The 14,303-nt window shown below is 49.7% G+C and overlaps 1 pseudogene; it reads right to left on the reverse strand.

The window, feature by feature from the left end:
- The window catches only part of LOC119283465, a 78,777-nt pseudogene that overhangs the window by 2,083 nt on the left and 62,391 nt on the right, over positions 1-14,303 (reverse strand).

Genomic DNA, 14,303 nt, shown 5'->3' on the forward strand with positions numbered 1-14,303 from the left:
CGCGTGCACACTTTTTAATGTCTATGTAAAACAATTAAAAATGCATCCAAGTTATATAATACCTAGATTCTGACTGCTAGGATAAGGATGCGGCGGCCGGGTTGGTGATCATGCATCTGCTTCAAACGAAACGCATAGTTTAGTCAGAGCTCAGTTATAGGAGCCATCAATTAACAAGCTATTGTAGCTTTGCATCATGCCCCCACGTGCATCAATGGCGGCAAACTACAAAAGTGAGCGCTGGAGTGGCCCGCATGTATGTTTCTCCAGCGAAAGCAGTTCGTTAAGTGTGCAGACAGGGGAGCATTAGGCCGGCCTAACCATTATTAGGTGAATTATTGGGGTGGACATAATCAGAATCCATAGGTCTTGAAGAAAATCGACGCTCTCATAAGAGGCTTCTTTTGGACTACCGAGGAAACCTGCTTATTGCTTGAAAGACTGTTTCCAAACCGGAAAAATGCGATGGTTTTGGCAAAAAAAACTTGCATACACAAAATAACTTCATGCTTATGAAATTCGCTATAAAATCACTACTACCCTCACCCACCTGTTGGCTTGATTGGTTTAATTGACAACACCCTAACCCTTTTGTACCCCACACTTCCAATACCTCTTTCATTTGCAAGAACAAAGGAGTTACTGACACGGTGGAAAGATCGTTGTTCCTATCTCAAGCGCTTCTACCCAGCCGCCGTCAGGGTTTCTTCTGCCTCCCGCTGGCACCGACGCCGGTCTGCCTCGTCTCATGTGGCCTTAGGGCCATGGAGGCATGGTGGATTTCGGCCTTTGCCGGCCGGAGAGCTTCGTTTTTGGATGCTTTTCCGAGTCATGTTCAAAGAGACGAAGCACCGGAGGCTCTCTAAAGATGGAATTAGATTCTCCCCGCCTAGCTCCCGTTCCGGTGGTGCTGCTAGCGTCATCGGAGGGCGCGTAGAGGTTTGTCTCTGGCGTATCTCGCAGGATTCGATTGGTGTTTGTCTTCGATGGATCCATGTGGATCTGATATTTTTTTTGTCTGTGTTTGTGTATCAACAGGATGGATCCTTCTAATTTAAGCATCTCTTCAACTGCGGCAGTTACTTTCTGGTGCGCTGGTTAGCACAACGACTTCCCGACTGTCTACTTCAACAAGTTTTGCCCGGCTACCGTGAGGGAGGGGCGATGAGAGCGGCGCACCTTCAGCTCGCTTCAGTGCTTATAATCGTCGCTAGGTGGTCTATGGATCTGAATGTAATTTTTATTATTTCTGCTATTTGTTGTACTATCATGATTAATGATGAATAGATTGAAAGTTGTACAACAAAAAAAGATATTGGGGAGAGAGGATTTTTGGAGCCCAGGTGCATTAGAAGACTTATTTTAAATAGTTAAAATTCACATTTAAATTTTCTAAAAAAAATCTGAAAAGAATTCTACATGATCATATGGATGTACATTACACATGTGTAAAGTTTGGGGATAAAATAAGTAAACATTCTGAAAAGAATTTTTGAAAGTTCAAAATACTATTTTGTCACTACTCAAAATATAGGGTTCCCTTGGAGCTCATCCCCCAATATGACTTTTTGATACTTTGGAGTCTTGCAAACACTCCATAGTATCTCGTCAGGCAAAACCACCAAAAGCCATCACTCCATAATATCTCCTTTGTTCTTACACATAATGGATCATGCACCTACTTTTAGCTCGATATTGGGTTAACCCCCTCACCCCTCGCAAATACCTATCGTAACCTTTATATCATTCTATTGGGCGGCTTGTTATAGTGGCAAACATTTTGCATTTTTGGTTTAGAATCTAATCTGCGAAACCACCTAACTATCGGGGTCTTATCCTGGCAGTGCCACCGATGTACAATAATTTGTTTGGTAAGGGCAAACACACTGCAGATCAAAATGGTAAGGCGAAGACACCACGAGTTTACCTAGGTTCAGGCCCTTGATAGCCTGCAAGTGCACAAGGTTTAATTGTAGCCTTTTTGAAGTAAGAGTATAGATCCCACAGGGAGCACATGAATCAGGCTTTTGCCCCATATGAAGAATTATGTAGCTTTGTGCCTGCAGATAATTGTAGACTTGAAGCAGAGTGAGGGCGGAAACAATAAAATTAAAAGGCGTTCCCAGGGATTCTCGAAACCCCATTGGTATGTTTCTAGTACTACTATACATGAGCATAGCATGAGTCGGATACTTGAGCCACTGTTGACGATTATGATGGGCAGAGCCAGGTAGAAAACACATTCTACTCGTGGTAGACTTCGTGCCACACACGTCACTATCATAGTCTCCCCCTGAGGGTTAAAACTCATGATAATTAAGGGTTTCCCCGTGACGCGGTCTCAGTAAGGGTTCTCCGTGATCCTCGATCACTTGTAAAGGTTAGGAGTAGTAGGCTTGTACTGTCACCTCGAATTACCTCCACGTCCTAAACCCATGCAAAGAGAGTGATATACTTCATGGCCAATAAAGGCAGAAATGCTTAGTGGGGCCCCTTCATAACATTCATGAAGTTATTAAACAAAGCATTCAACATGTTATCTCATATCCGCAATAGACGTGTGAGATCCTACACAATACCAAGGTTCATCCATATCCCCGAGAACTAGGGGTCTACTCACACATAGGAACAACAATCATCATGGAGTTGATAATGGAATACATGGGGGAATGATTCAACCGATACACCGAAGGATCCACTAGGGTTCTTGATGTTGCAGATGATAAGGATGTGGATGATGATGATCAAGGTGATGATATGGATGTTGATGATGATGCCATTCCTCGCGTGGTGAGAGGAATCCCCCTCTTCTCCTAGTTGATCCTCCCTTCGGATGGGCTTCAGAGGCTAGGGCTCTGCCTTCTAGATGAGTTTCTGGTGTCTCTGTTCACCCCTTCACGATCTGTTTCGACGGAGTGAAAATAGCTGATCCCACGGAGGCGGCAGCGCGCCAAACAACCGCTCATGCGAGCGCATGCGGTCGCATGGAATGTCGTCGTTCGCTCTAGAAGCGCGGCGGTGGTTGTTTCTTTGGCCATCTTGCTTGATTCCTTTATGTAAAGTGTCTGTCACCTTTAATTCGTGATTCCGCTGCCATTTTTGGGTGATTTCTCCATTAAATGAATATTGCTCCAAATGACGTCACCTGAAGGATTATCATCAAAAAGGAGTGCACGAATGCGGTAAAATTCCACAAAGCCCAGCTTGTAGGTACAGAATATAAAGAAAAAACATCACGTAAATTGGACTCATCAATTCCCCCAAGCTTAAATCTTGCTCGTCCCTGAGCAAGTACCGTGCCTTGTAAAGAACGAGGTTCCCCTTGTGTTTATAAGGTACATGTCAGGGGTGTCGCGCGACATATGCCAAAGGATGGCTTATCATGGAGGGGGATAATAAGACGTCGCTGGTGCCAGGAAACGGGATGAGGCGTAGACATGCACGCTGGAGAATCTTACCTAGGTTCGGGGCTCTCCTAGGAGATAACACCCCTAGTCCTGCTCTGTGGGGTCTCCGCGTGATCACTAACTCGACAAGAGTGGCTACAAGGTGCTTCTTGAGCTGTTTTTCTAGAGGAGGAAGAAGAACAAGGCTAGCCCTTAGCTCCCTCTCTATGTGTGTATGTGCCTAAGAATCTGAACCCTTTACATGGGTGCCCTGGGGGGTTATATAGGCCTACCCCCCAGAGGTAAAATGGTAACCCGGTCGAGTGTGGGTCTAGGCCGTCAATGTCTCCTGTGGTCGGCTTCTCCGCTGGCAGTTGGGGCCCACCGACTGGTGGGCCCCGCCGGCTGTCTTGTACTTGGCTCACAGGCCGTGCCCGCCGTTTGCGGACCTTGCTGGCGGCTCATTACTATAGTCATGCTTCTAATGAAGCTTGCTTGGTCGGGGGAGGCGTGGCTACAGTCCCGTCGCCTGGTGGCTGTTCAGTGTAGCCACTCCTCATTTCTTCCGGCTGACGATGCACAAACTCCTTTAAGAAGGGGAGGGCCGCTTGCTGGAAGCCGGCCTCCCCTTAGCCGGCTAGCTGATCTTGCTGCCTTCTGGCTTTCCATGGGCTGGTAGGACCCACCGCTTGAGGGCCGTACCGACAGCCCGTCATGGGAGCTGGGTCCTTCTTGTCTTGGGTGATGTCATGGGCAGAGGGGCTATTGTGCCACGCCGTGCGGGAGATCGCCAGCCGGTATGGCGCACTGTAGCCACGACCCTCCCTGGATTTGAGGGTGGCAGGCTTCTCTGTAGCCACGCCTCGTCTTATCGCATTCACGGTGGCTCATACTTTGAGGGTATTTGAGGCCGCCTGGTAGAAGCTGGCCCCTCTAGGGGCCGCTGTCGGTGTCAAAACCGGCGGATCTCGGGTAGGGGGTCCCGAACTGTGCGTCTAGGCCGGATGGTAACAGGAGGCAAGGGACACGAAGTTTTACCCAGGTTCGGGCCCTCTTGATGGAGGTAAAACCCTACGTCCTGCTTGATTAATATTGATGATATGGGTGTTACAAGAGTAGATCTACCACGAGATCAGAGAGGCTAAACCCTAGAAGCTAGCCTACGGTATGATTGTATGTTGTCCTACAGACTAAAACCCTTCGGTTTATATAGACACCGAAGAAGGTTAGGGTTACACAAGGTCGGTTACAAAGGAGGAGATATCCACATACGTATTGCCTAGCTTGCCTTCGACGCCAAGTAGAGTCCCATCCGGACACGAGACGAAGTCTTCAATCTTGTATCTTCATAGTCTAACAGTCCGGCCAATGGAGATAGTCCGGCTGTCCGGAGACCCCCTAATCCAGGACTCCCACAGTAGCCCCCGAACCAGGCTTCAATGACGACGAGTCCGGCACGCAGTATTATCTTCGGGATTGCATGGCGGGTTCCTCTTCAAATTCTGTGTACCTGTCGAAATAATGTCCGTTTCCTTGTGATAGTTTGTACTTCTTGGCTTCTACGCCCAATAATGGCTACTTGCCACGTGTTGAGCGAATGTGGAGAGCCAGGGTGTTTTCACATTTACCCCCTAGCTATGTAAATGAGCCGTCTATTTAAAAAGACGAGGATTCATATCCAAATCACATCATCCTCCCTTGCCGAGTCTTCATCAGAGCGTACCCGACAGAGATCCATTCCACCATGGCCGGTCGACACAACTCCTCCTCTCGCACCCCTAGTTCCAAGCCTGGAGATTGCGAGAGATGTTCCATCCCGCACAGCAAATTGGTGATGCTTCAGTCCAAGGGATTTCTTCCCCCTGCGTACCTGGTCCCGGTTCGAGTCGGGCTTGCCACTTATAATGGCGGAGAGCAAGCGGAGAGCCGTCCCAATCCCTCCAAGGGAGAGCGGGTATGCCTTGTCCCTTATCTGGTAAGAGGGATCGGATTCCCAATCCATTCGTTTCTCCGAGGGCTTCTGGAGTTCTATGGCCTCCAGCTGCACAACCTCACGCCTGCCTCCCTGCTGCATATCGCGGGATTCGTAGCCCTTTGCGAGTTATTTTTGGGCTGTGAGGCTCATTTCGCTCTGTGGAAGAAGTTGTTCTGCCTGGTGCCCCGTTCTAAGAAGGGATCAATATATCAAGTGGGCGGAGCCAAAGTGTGGCGTATCGCTGGGACCGGATACCTATCCGGGACCCCGAAGAAGACGTCCGAAGACTAGCCTTCAGAATGGTTTTATATAGAAGATGTCCCCCTTCCGGACCCTATTCGGATCGGCCTTCCTGAGTTTGACAACGCCCCTTTGAAGAAGCGCCAGAGCTGGCGTCCACGGAGCCCCCTGGAGGAAAACGACCGAGACATTCTTTATCTGATGAGCCGGATAAGCTCTTTAGCTCGATCCGGATTGACCATGATCGAGGTCATGGATATATGCATTATGTGGGGGGTGCAGCTGCTCCAGTATAGAGGCCACCCCATGTGGGATTTCAACGGGGAGGATGACGCCACCCGCCACGGCCGCAAAGGGCCGGGATCGGCTGCTGATCTAATAAAGATCTTGTCCACTTTGTACAAGGGAGAAGAGGAGGAATTCCTCCGTGTCAACCCGCAAGGCGTATTCTCCTTGTACAATCCTCCGAGCTGGGTAAGCGGAGATTTTTCTCACCCATCCGTTTCGTATTCCCGTAGTTTAAGTATTCATTCTAGCGATTTCATCGCAGGAGCTGCGCCAGGCAGTAAAGGAGATAAACAGCCCTCCTCCGCAGCCCGAGGACCCTGGGCGGTCCCTTGACCCGGCCTCCCAGGAGGATCCGGACATATCCGTGGAGCTGATCGACGTGGTATTTTACCAAGGGAGTAATGACAATACCTTGGTGGCCATTTCGGCCGATTACCCTGGGCTAGTTCCAGCCTCACAGGTGCCTGAGACCGAAATCCCAGCACTTAAAAAGGGATCCGTCCTTGTGCTCTTTTTATTGTCATATAACAGCCGTGTTTTGTAGGGGAGGTCCTCGGGGCAGAAGGCCGAGCCCGTGGCAACTAGCCAACAAGGGGCCGCTAGGCCAGGCGGGCTGAAAAGATCCGCAGTCCGGATTCAGGCACCGGCGCAGCGGTATGGCACGCCATCTTTATTACAAGACATTATTTACAGAGGCGTACTAACGCCCATGCCTTCTTTTCAGGAAAAAGAGCGCTCGCCGGACTATACCTAGAGAGGCTACCAATCGCGCCTCCACAAGCCAGGCTCCAGGGCCGGACTCAGAGGTGGGAACGAGTACAAGGCGTGCGCCGGGTGCTCCTCCGACAGAGGATACAGATAGACTGTCCGCCACCCATTCCGAGGTGGAAAGTGCCATGAACCACAGGCGTCGCCGGACTGTTCTTCGTGACGCTTGTTTCTCCCCAGAGGCATTGGATGCCTTCAACTCGGGAGACGCGCACCTCCGTGCCGCTCAAATGGTCTAGCCAGAGCCACGGAGCAGTATGTAAAAGACATACGGGTGAGAAAATTTGATGATTATATATATCAGTAGCCCCTGAGACTTGAAACAGTTAGGATAACTGATTTAAGGATCATTTGTTATGTAGGTTCTTACAGAAAAGAATACTCAACTGTCCCAGGAGCTGGAGGAGTGCAAAGCCCAACTTCAGGCCGCACTGGCCACAACAGGGGAGCCCAAAGAGACCCCCTCTGGTAACATATCCGTCAAATGATAAGTATCATATTAGAATGCGGCTTTACATGCCGATCTGACGATAAAATTGCAGATGACGTTGGAGTGAATCCGGATAAGCAACAGCTCAGACGCCAGCTGAAGGCTGGTGAGAGCGTGCTTACAAGGGTGAGGCAGGAGAAGAATGATCTCCAAGATGCCAACACCAAGCTGGGCGTGGAACTGAAAGATGTTTGTGCCCAACTGTCGGACTCTGTTAAGGAGAATCGATGGCTTCGATGCGGCATATTTAGTAAGTGCTTGAGCGAACTTTAAAAAAGAGTTCGGCGAGGAAGCTGGCTGACAGAGTTATGTCTGTAGGTATGTTAATAGGTCGTCCTGCCGGGGAGATGCCTAGTTCGACGGGTGATCTTCTTCCCGAGCTCGCACAGTTGCACGAACGAGTTCGGCAGGTGATGCAAGGTGTTGCCCAGGCCTTGTGGCCGTCCGTCTCCATACTCGAAGGCCTTGGAGAGCTTGCAGAAAAGCTGAAGGGAGCACGGCGGTGCTTCCGATTATGGAAGATATCGGCCTGCCATCAGGGCGCCAGGGAAGCATGGGCGATGGTGAAGACACGGTATACGAAGGTTGACCCGAACCACATGGCCGAAGTCGGACCTGTGGGGCCTGATGGCAAGGAGATCCCTGTGAATTTAGTGTATGGCCAAGTAGAATTGGCCGCAAAGTATTCCCAACGGGACTGTAGACTAGACAGCCTATTGGATGGCATTGAAGAGGAATTCAACCAGTCAAATTGACTATGTAATTGTAAAGCGACATATATGATGCCTTCTAGCTGGATTGTAGATCGTTTATCATGGCGGACCTTTTCGCTTCAACCTCGGGACCCGACAGTCCGGAGTGTATCCGAATACCCTCTCGGTTATATAAGAACCGGGGCATGCGTGGATACTAGGCATAGGGTTCATTAGTGCTTTATCAGACAAGTGCCCAACTAGTTATGTTATATTACATGGATAGTAAGAAACATCTTCCAGAGAGAATAGTTCTGTTAAGGGTTCCTTTCCCTGGGTAGGCATGCCCTAAAGTGCATGTCCGGACTGCGACAAGAAGCGCAGTAAAAACATCTGGGGGCAGATATGGTTAATAAATAAAAGTCATCTTTTTGTTCACTGACCGAATATTCTCTTAAGAACGCTAGCTTTTGGTCACCCAGTCTGAGGTACACGTCCGGCTGACCCGGTGGTAACAATCACAGAGGTGCTCCCCTTATGCCCTAGTCGAATTAACGAGAACGTAGGGCATAAATACAAGAGCCAGGCAACCCAGCTTGGCCAAAACTTAAGTCATATCGATGCATATAATGGTGAAAAAAGGTACATGTGGAAGTATAACACATGTGTTGGGCATGATGCCCAGGTAAATAATTTAAGCTTTTGTGAAAGAAGCCCCCAGGTGTAGATAGTGCGGCTAGCACCTCTGTAGTTTACAAGTGAGGCACAAGGTGACCCTTGAAGGCCTAGAGGAATAGAAGAAAGAAAGGGAAACAAGACAGACGATGCATATGCAGAAAATGGACAAAGGGAGGGGACTAACATAAAGTCCGGTGCTAGGCGTAGAATCTTCGGAGCCTGGTTGCGTTCCATGGGTTCGGCTCGAGTCGACTAGTCGATGCATCCCGCAGTCGGTACGCTCCGCCAGTCAGAACTTGGTTGATGATGAAGGGACCTTCCCATTTGGGCTCGAGCTTGTTCTTTTTCTTCTCCGGCAACCGGAGAACTAGTTCGCCAACGTTATAAGTTTTGGCTCATACTTCTCTGCTTTGGTATCTATGACCTTTTGCTGGTAAAATGCGGAACGGGCTTTGGCTACTTCGCGCTCTTCCTCCAAGGTGTCCAGACTGTCCTACCGATCAAGCTCGGCTTCTTTTTCTTCATAAATGCGCAATCGAGGTGAGTCATGAATTATGTCACAGGGCAGGACTGCCTCTGCGCCGTACACCATAAAAAATGGTGTGTATCCGGTACTACGATTCGGCGTGGTCCGCTGCCCCCAGAGTACGGAGTCGAGCTCCTCTACCCAGTGCGTGTCAGACTCTGTTAAGGAGCGCACTAGTCTGGGTTTAATGCCGCTCATTATAAGACCATTTGCTCGTTTGACTTGACCGTTGGTTTGTGGATGGTAGACTGAAGCATAATCAAGCTTGATGCCCGTTTTGCTGCACCAGAGTTTTACCTCGTCGGACGTGAAGTTCGTGCCGTTATCAGTGATGATGCTATGGGGGACGCCGTAGCGATGTACAACCCCGGATATGAAATCTATCACCGGTCCGGATTCGGCTGTTTTAACGGGTTTGGCCTCTATCCATTTGGTGAATTTATCCACCATGACCAATAAGTATTTTTTCTTGTGGGTTCCACCTTTAACGGGTCCAACCATGTCAAGCGCCCAGACCGCAAAGGGCCATGTAATGGGGATTGTGCGGAGGGCGGTGGGTGGCATATGGGTTTGATTTGCAAAGAGCTGGCAACCGGCGCAATGCTGGACTAAGTCCTGTGCGTCTGCCCGGGCCGTTGGCCAATAGAATCATGTACGGAAGGCCTTGCTCACAAGAGCCCGGGCTACGGCATGATGACTGCCGAGTCCGGCATGAATTTCTGCCAAAAGGTTCCGCCCTTCCTCTTCGGAGATGCACCGTTGAAGGACTCCGGTAGCACTTTTTTTGTACAATTCTCCCTCGTGGACCCTGTAGGCCTTTGATCGCCGCACTATGCAGCATGCCTCATTTTGGTCCTCCGGAAGTTCCTGCCTAGTTAAGTAGGCCAGGAATGGTTCTGTCCACGGGGCAATAATGGACATTATTTCATGGGCTGATTGTGTTATTTCGGTGGCGGGGCCTCCGATTGTGTCAGAGAGTTCAGTATCGGGTATTTTGGTCGGGTCCGGACTGTTGTTACCGGTGTCCCCTTCCCATGCTACGGATGGCTTAAAAAGCCTTTCCAGAAAAATGTTGGGAGGGATGGCGCCGCGTTTTGCGCCAATGCAGGCGAGGATATCCGCCGCCTGATTGTTTTCCCGAGCCACATGGTGAAATTCGAGCCCCTCGAACCGGGCTGACATTTTTAGGACGGCATTGCGATAAGCGGCCATTTTTGGATCCTTGGCATCAAAGTCTCCATTTATTTGGGATATTGCAAGGTTTGAATCCCCGCGCACCTCTAGGCGTTGAATGCCCATGGATACTGCCATCCGGAGACCATGTAGAAGGGCCTCATATTCGGCTGCAATGTTGGAGTCTGTATACATTATCTGTAGTACGTATTGAACAGTGTCTCCTGTTGAGGACGTCAAAACAACGCCAGCCCCCAGACCAACCAACATTTTGGAGCCATAGAAGTGCATGATCCAGTTTGAATATGTGTCGTACTCTTTAGGGAGTTCGGCTTCCGTCCATTCAGTGACGAAGTCAGCCAAAACTTGTGATTTAATAGCTCGCCGTGGCTTGTAAGTTATGTCGAACGGGAGGAGCTCAATGGCCCATTTGGCAATCCGACCCGTCGCGTCACGGTTGTTTATAATATCGTTAAGTGGTTCTTCCGAGGCTACCGTTATCGAACACTCTTGAAAGTAGTGTCGCAGCTTCCGGGATGCCATAAATACCGCGTACGCTATCTTTTGATAATGCGGGTACCGCAATTTGCATGGAGTAAGGACAGTGGACACGCAGTAAACCGGCTTTTGAATGGGAAATTTGTGTCCGTCCACTTCTCGCTCGACGACAAGCACTGCGCTTACCACTTGATGAGTTGCCGCAATGTATAATAGCATTGGTTCGCCAATGTTTGGCGCTGCCAGGACTGGGTTTGTTGCCAACATGGCTTTTATTTCGTTGAGTCCGTCCGTGGCGGCGTCCGTCCATTCGAAGTGTTTGGTGCGCCGGAGGAGGCGATAAAGGGGTAATGCCTTTTCTCCCAAGCGGGATATAAAGCGGCTTAGAGCCTCCACACATCCAGTTAGTTTTTGTATTTGTTTGAGGTCTGTTGGGGTAGCCAACTGTGACAACACTCAGATTTTGGCCGGATTAGCTTCAATACCTCTACTGGAGACAATGAATCCCAGGAGCTTTCCTGCTGGTACGCCGAAGACGCATTTTTCCGTATTGAGCTCGATGTCATATGTTCGGAGGTTGTCGAATGTGAGCCTCAAGTCGTCTACTAGAGTTTCGACATGCTTGGTTTTAATGACCACGTCATCCATGTATGCCTCCATTGTTTTGCCGATCTGGTTTGCCAGGCATGTCTGAATCATGCGCTGATATGTTGCACCAGCGTTTTTTAGCCCGAAGGGCATTGTGTTGAAGCAGAATGGGCCGTATGGTGTGATGAATGCCGTTGCGGTTTGGTCTGGCTCTGCCATTTTGATTTGGTGGTAGCCGGAGTATGCGTCGAGCAAACACAATGAATCGTGTCCTGCGGTAGCATCGATGATTTGATCGATGCGGGGGAGGGGGAAGGGATCCTTTGGGCAGGCCTTGTTAAGGTCCTTAAAATCGACGCACAAGCGCCAGGATTTGTCCTTCTTTGGTACCATCACCAGGTTTGCTAGCTAGTCCGGATGTTCTATGTCTCTGATGAATCCGGCCTCCAATAGCTTGGCTAGTTCCTCTCCCATGGCTTGTCTTTTAGGCTCGGAGAAATGTCGAAGAGCCTGCTTGACTGGCTTGAATTCTTTTAGGATATTTAAGCTGTGTTCAGCCAGCCTGCGTGGGATTCCTGGCATGTCTGAAGGGTGCCAGGCAAAAATGTCCCGATTCTCGCGTAGGAACTCTCGCAGTGCGGCGTCAACATCAGGGTTTAATTGTGCCCCGATGGAAGCTTTTTTTGTAGGGTCCGTTGGATGGACTTGGAATTTGACTATTTCGTCCGCCGGCTTAAAGGAGGTGGACTTGGATCTTTTATCGAGTATCACGTCGTCCCTGTTCACCGTGAAGCGTAGCGCAGTTAGTTCTTCGGCCGCTAGGGCTTCGGATAGTGCCTCAAGGGCCAGTGTAGCTGTCTTATTTTCGGCGCGGAGTGCTATGTCCGGATCACTAACAAGAGTGATGATTCCGCTGGGCTCGGGCATTTTGAGCTTCATGTACCCGTAATGGGGTATGGCTTGGAAGATTGTAAACGCCTCCCGCCCTAATAAAGCGTGGTATCCGCTGCTGAACGGGGCCACTTGGAATGTAATTTCTTCAGACCTGTAATTATCCGGCGTGCCGAATACCACGTCTAGTGTGATTTTTCCGGCGCAGCGTGCTTCCCAACTGGGGATGATTCCTCTAAAGGTTGTGCTGCTTTGCTTAATGCGGCTCCAGTCTATTTCCATCTTCTGAAGAGTTTCCTCGTAGATGAGGTTTAATCCGCTGTCGCCGTCCATGAGTACCTTGGTGAGTCGAAATCCGTCCACTATTGGACTGAGGACCAGTGTGGCTGGTACTCAGGCTGTTCGGAACTTAGGTTCGTCACTGGCATTGAAGGTAATAGCCGTGTCGCTCCAAGGATTTGTTTCTTCTATGTGGCAGATTTTGGACGTGCTGCAGAGTGTTCGCTTCCGTCTTTTATTTGACGCGAAGGTCTCGAAGACCGTTAAGACCGTACTGTTGTCCTCGGGGTGGTGCTCTGTGGTTTTTGGGAGGAGTAGATCCTCACCACTTTTGGCCACCTGCCGGAGTATCCAGCATGCTCTAAGGTTGTGCGTTGGTATCGCATCCGCTGTACTATGAATTTTGCAGGGTCCGTTGAGCCATCCCTCCAGTACGGTTCCTTGCCCCGTAGAGGGCTTTTGCTTTTTGGTAGTTAACCCGGGTGTATTGTGATAATGCACCCTTTTATTTCGGACCGCAGGATTATCCCAAAAATTTATTTCGGTTTTCCAGGCACTTTCCATCGCACAGTACTTCCGCACTATGGACAACAAGTCGGCAAAGCGTGTAATTTCGCGATGACTTATGGCGTTGAGGATTCCCTTGTCCGTGCAATTATTGCAGAAGAATGAAATTGCGTCTTCCTCGCGGCAGTCCTTTATCCTGTTCTTGACCAGGAGGAATCTGGCCCAGTAATGGTGTACTATTTCTTCGGGCTCTTGCCTAATTTGGGATAGATCGCGTATGTTTGGGTGGGTGGGTGGCATTGAATCCGAATCCTCACCCGATCTGAGGCTCGGTGGCCAAGGAGTTTCCGAACTCGAAAGCTTGGATTCTTGGACGTTTTCCGGTAAATCTAGCCCGCTGCCTGATTCTGGGTTCAGGCTTTGAGTGACGTCCTCCCCTCCGCGGGTATCCGGTTTGGGGGGATCAGGAATCCGGACGTAGCTAGTCCTTAAGATAGATGAAGTTTTGCCACATTGTTCTTCCACCACTGCAACGTGATGGGTGACCTGGGGAGAGTTAATTTCTCTTAGATCGGGTTTATGCCCAATCTGATCGTAGTCTGTAGCGACTCCCAGGGCGGCGATACGATTCAAGAGCTTGTTCAGGGAAGAGAGCTCCATTGGATCTAACTGCTCGGCGAGTTCCGAGTTGACGTGAAGATTTCTTTCGATGACCCGAGAAGTCATCGTCGGTGCAGCGGCCGAACAGGAGGTCATAAGAAAACCACCTAGCCGGAGAGTTTGGCCGATAGCCAGAGCTCCCTCAGCGATAGTGCCGTCTTTAAAGACGGGACGAGACATCCTTCCTTGTGGCGACGGCACAGTGGAACTCTCAATGAAAGCACCAATGTCGGTGTCAAAACCGGCAGATCTCGGGTAGGGGGTCCCAAACTGTGCGTCTAGGCCGGATGGTAACAGGAGGCAAGGGACACGAAGTTTTACCCAGGTTCGGGCCCTCTTGATGGAGGTAAAACCCTACATTCTGCTTGATTAATATTGATGATATGGCTGTTAGAAGAGTAGATCTACCACGAGATCAGAGAGGCTAAACCCTAGAAGCTAGCCTACGGTATGATTGTATGTTGTCCTACGGACTAAAACCCTTCGGTTTATATAGACACCGAAGAAGGTTAGGGTTATATAAGGTCGGTTACAAAGGAGGAGATATCCATATACGTATTGCCTAGCTTGCCTTCCACGCCAAGTAGAGTCCCATCCGGACACGAGACGAAGTCTTCAATCTTGTATCTTCATAGTCTAACAGTCCGGCCAATGGAGATAGTTC

This window comes from Triticum dicoccoides, chromosome 4A, assembly GCF_002162155.2.
Source record: "Triticum dicoccoides isolate Atlit2015 ecotype Zavitan chromosome 4A, WEW_v2.0, whole genome shotgun sequence".
Lineage (NCBI taxonomy): Eukaryota > Viridiplantae > Streptophyta > Magnoliopsida > Poales > Poaceae > Triticum > Triticum dicoccoides.